This window comes from Psittacula echo (genome assembly GCF_963264785.1).
Source record: "Psittacula echo genome assembly, chromosome: 2".
NCBI classification, from domain to species: domain Eukaryota; kingdom Metazoa; phylum Chordata; class Aves; order Psittaciformes; family Psittacidae; genus Psittacula; species Psittacula echo.
Window position 1 is genome coordinate 31,572,451 of NC_137737.1, and position 5,438 is coordinate 31,577,888.

Here is a 5,438-nt window from a genome sequence, read left to right on the forward strand (position 1 = left end):
TTGCATCTATGATGAGACACAAAATGAAAACATGCAAAAATAATTATCTTGATGAAAGCAAAACAACAAAAGGAGAATACAAGAAAAATATACCTTTAACAGTCTTCTATAGTGAACTGGTCAAAACCTAAAAAAAACTAATCCCTTCCAAAGTGTATCTAAGTGACTGCCACTTTTTTTTAGGAATACCACATATGTATCATCTTGCAAGTTTAAGCTTGTGTGGTTTGTGATAAATTCCAGAGGTCAGTCACTTTCCAAAGGTACAGAACTGGTGGTCAGTAGAGCAGAACTTGTGCACAAAGGAATGGGGAAAAGTTCCTGAAGCTCCTTGTCACTGCCACAGCTTGGTGATATTTAATTCTGTCAGCTTTAACTCCACAAGCATCACCTAAGTCTGTATATGGTTGAGTTGTTGAAACTTTAAGGACAGGAAAAAAGATAACAATTAAAAAAAAATAAATCCCAAAGCAACCAACACTTCAGTTCTATTTCCATTATCACATATTTCTGAAGTAACAAACAGTAAATCAACATGCCCAAATTGCTGACACACTCTGAAAAGCAGTACTGAATTTTACTGTCCACTTTTAGAGGCTGAACAGTTGCACTATGAATCTTATTTTAGAAGGCAGTGGCGGTCTGAGACCCTGGAGCTCACCTGCACCCCTAGAGCCCAGGGCAATGTCTGGGTTCTGCTCAAAGCTGAGAAGCTGGATGAAGCATGAAGCTCAGGGTCATGCACTGGAAAGTGACATTTCCCTCACACTCCCAGAGAGAAAAAAACCGCATTTGGAGTTTATGAACAGAGTGGTTTATTACCCTTTCTATTTGCACATACAAGCTGCTAAGTATAGAAATGTGAAATAGTTATCTCAGAATCATAGAATAATTCAGATGGGAAAGCAGCTCAGGAGGTCTCTAGTCTAGTGGGGAGACTGCCCAAATCCATGTAACTAGAAGAAATATGCAGATTTTTACATATGTGTGCACATATACTACTATATTTAATTAATATCTAGAGTTAGAAAAGCAGCTGATCATGTTTAAAAATGTCTGGATATCAGGTAGTAGGGGATATATACTAGACAGGGCTGTGATTTAAAATCAGAATTCATTGTAAAAGAGGCAAACTAAGGTCAGGGTTTTTTTCCTTATGCCATAGACAAAACAGTGCTCTTAAAAGCAATCGAAATACAATTCCTAAGTGAAAAATAATTCACAAATGTTGTATTAAGTTGACTTCTGATGGCAACATGCTTCTGATGAGAAATAACTTTATCTAAAAATAAAAAAATCTTTGAAATGTAATGGTACAAGCTCAAAGGCACTGATACCAGAACTGTAGCTTAATTGCTGCATTTCTCCAAGTCTTCACTGCCAACTTGGGTAAACATTGTAAATTGATTGTTCCTTTTTTAGGGGCTGTGATCATGAGGTGCAGTGGTATTTTTACTGGTATGCTGCAATGTTTGGTCTTTCTGATTTGCTTCTGTGAAATTTAAACAATAGTAAAGTGGTGCAGTGGTGTTAGAGATCTATACTTCTCTCACTGCACATGCTTTATGAAAGATATATAATTTAATATTTGAAAAACACCACTCTTCTGGCTACAGAACTGAATGTTTAGACTGCAACAAATATACTGAAATACATATAAGGTGCCCCATGTTAATGGCATATCAGATTTTTTTATCAGCTATAGAGGTAGAAACACTGATGCTTTTTAACTATTATGCTTCTATTTTTACCTGGTAGAAAGAGGAACCTATTTTACCTTGACTATAAAAGTTAGAAAATCAGTGCATTTTTCCACTTCTAAAACACTGTGTCTGACATGCACTCATTTTGTTAGCTTTGCAGTCCCAGATGACTCCAAAGGTAAACCATTCACACTCTACAGATATGTTTAACGTAGAATAAATGGCAGGAAGGTAGTGGGGTTTTTTTGCCTTCCACATTTTAGCTACATTTTAAGATTCTTAGACATAAAAATTGTAAATAATGTATCAAACACTGACACGGCTAAGTGTGAGCCTTAGTATTAGAATTTGATATGTCACTTGATGTGCTAACAGTTAAAATACTAAAAAGGAAATACTAAAACTAAAAATTACGTGTCTTAGATTGATTGTTTCTCTAAGGTCACCATTGTCACTGTTTTATTGAAATCCTGTAGGGTTTTTGCACAAACCTTTTAGAGCTAATTAAAAACTAAAGCTAAGGCTTTGTTAAAATAATTCCACCAAAGAAATTCTAACTATTCCACCACAAAACATTCCATAGGCTAGGCCAACTCCTGCTAGGTGCATGTAAGTTTTAAAACAGAACAGTATGGAGACTGATTTATTATCATTACTTTATACTGTTCCTAAAAATTTGGGCTCCAGATCCATGACGAGGCATAACTTCAATGAACACCCCCCCAAAAAAAATGGCAAAAAATTATGATAAAAAGATCTTACTAATTGTGAATGAAGCAATAAAGGGAATAGGCCATGAATTTGCATTCAAGTCAGCAACTAGGCACTTTGTGTGTAATAAATATTTAGCTTAAAATAATCTAAAAACTTCCACCCAAGACTAACTGCTCAAACAAGAATGCAGGGTGATTGATTACCCTGGAAAAATTCTTGGTGGCTAATCAGTCAAAAAAACCAGTTATTTTTGTTGTTACAAGGGTAATACCTTCAGCTTTCTCTCAAGCCCTAACGAAGAGGAGGTTTGCCCTTACTGCAAAACTCTGCTGCTCTCTGAAGGTTAACAAGCATTGACAGTAAGAAGGTGGGAAATTAATTCAGCCTTGGTGCCCTCTCAGAAAACACTTGGAATTCCTATCTTTTGTGGTAAGGGAACCTAAATCAAGTGAGCCTGCATGACTTCAGCAATGGCAGCATGCCCAGGCAAGAGGAAATCTTTGAAAAAAGGACAGTCCCAGGCTACAGGGCAGAAGCAAGGTGTTTGGTCATATATTTGTATTCAGATTCATACCAGAGACCAACAACTAGGTCAAGAATGAGAGTTTGGCGTATTTTTTCATCTTTAGTGAAACATTACCTTTACTTGGGACTTGAATTCCAGCCTTGAGGAAAAGTAAAAAGATAACAAGAGGCCTGATGTCTGCAGGAAACAAGCTGTGACTTCCTGATCAGGTATAGATGGCAAAATCTGACCAAACTGAGAATGGGATGATGAGATGAGCAGCAAATGTGAGCTTAAAGACCTATTTGTCAATTATAGTTATTAATGATAAAAAGTATTTGTTCAGTCTAAAGGACTACTGTTACTTCTCCCAGCTTCTCAGCTGATGACCCCAGGCTTTCAGTACAACTGCTTGGACCCACAGATACTCACTGAGACTAGTTCTGCCAATTTGCTTCAGTGTGGTCTACTATGTCTCTTAAGCACTCTGCAGTTCAGCCTTCTACTCCTTTCTCTCTTAACAAATGCCTGAAAAATACAGAAGACTATGTAGAGATGTGGTAAAAAAACATGATCCAAGCTATACCTCCTCTTCAGTCTGGGTTTCCAGGCTGTTGGCATCTGTAATGGCAACACAGCTCTGGGGAATGGGAGTCTTTTCTCTGTCCTTCTGTTCCACCGCTGGCAGCAGCCTCACCTTGCTGGTTCCCATTGTGCTGACATTTCTGAAAGGTGACAGTTACCCTGGCTGGTCTAAAAAGGTTTTATCCACAAGGAGGAAAGGATACTCTCAGTTTTGTTTTCACCACAAATCCTAAAAATAGGAATCAAAAATGTGACTTCACAGCAAAAGAAAATTCTTAGAATACACACCAAGATTTAGATTCAGTGCCAGGGTGGACGGGACTTTGAGCAATGTGGTCTGGTGGAAGGTATCCCTGCCTACGGCAGGGAGGTGGGAACAAGATGATTTTTAAGGTCCCTTCCAACCCAAACCATTCTATGATTCTATGACAAGCAAGCTCGTTAGCAATTAAAGGCCATTTCACAACATGACCAATACAGTTTAAAGAGTGGGGTTAGGAATGTCATGTGTTATCTGCACTATGCTTGGATTTGAAATGAGGCAGGAAACTTTTAGGGAACTAATGAGGACAAAAAGAAGTATTTTCTACCTAAGCCCTTGGCTTGACATTTGCAACTAAGAATGAGTGTTGCTTTTTTTTTCAGGGACAAAACATCTCATAATACTGCAGCTGACTCAATATTTGAAAAATAGATTGATGTCTGAAGATATAAAGACATAAAAAATTTAACTGGTTATTAAAATATTTAAGAAAAAAAGGTTATTTCATAACACATCTTTCATAGCAATATGTTAAAATTTCCAGTATTGAGTCAAAAAAAAAAGAGATACTGATGATTAAAACAATGATCCTTAAAATAAATACTAAGCAATTGCATGTCAACGATTAAAACAAAACCACCCCAAAGTCTTTCTTGTGGGTAACACTAATGTTACGATCTAGCTTTTACAAATTCCATCTCCTCCACAGCTACTTAGTGTTCCTTATTCCACAAGGGTTTTCTGCTCTTGCGGAATATTGTCTCAATTTGTCTTTAAAACCTTCACAATTTACTGATAATTGAAGTTGTCTGTATTTTTTTTCTTTCCATATCACTGGAATTGGTTGGTTTTGACTCAATTTATGTCACAGCCCCAACTTGGAGGCTACCTCTAGCCAGAACTCCTGCAGGTATCACCTCCCATATATAGAAATGAAAGCTCTGGGAAAAACTTTTCAAATCGCAGTGATAAGTAATTTGCTTATAAGCCTCTTCTCCAAACTTTTTCTCTGCTTTATGAGAATGAGGATGTTTCTCCCAAGCTCTACCTGCTCAGTCACATGGCAGAGTAAACCTGATTTCTCTTAGTACCTCTCTGCAAATTTCATTTGGTACCAATGGTAAGATATTCACTGTAAAACCTGGTGGCAACTTTATACTGCAAAAGGATATACCTTATTTTTCCAATAGAAACTAGGAGAATTATGTAGCAGAGTGGAGACAATAATTGCTGTTGCCTTTCTAGAACACTAGTCTCCCCTGTTTTACCTGAAAGAATATAAGCAATGAGGTACTATCAGCTTCCTCTGATACACTTCTCTTCTACCAGAAGATGGCAACCATAGTATATAAACTTTCAATAATATACTAAAAATTACAATAATGAAATCAATATGTATACGATGTACACTGCCGTCCTTACTGCATGAACCAGAAAGAATTGGTCTCACTGTACCATTTTCTGCTCCTGAGCTCATGGTATGCTATTAGTTCATCATTGCAGCTCTTTCAAAACAGTATGACTTGGCAAGAAAAAAAATTAATAAAAATCTGATCAGGCATAAAATGACTGTATTTTTGGTTAAAGTGCAGAACAATAGCACAATATAGGTATGGGATAGCTTTTGTTTTTATTCAGCTGTTTAGTATGCTGTTGGTATAAATGAGAC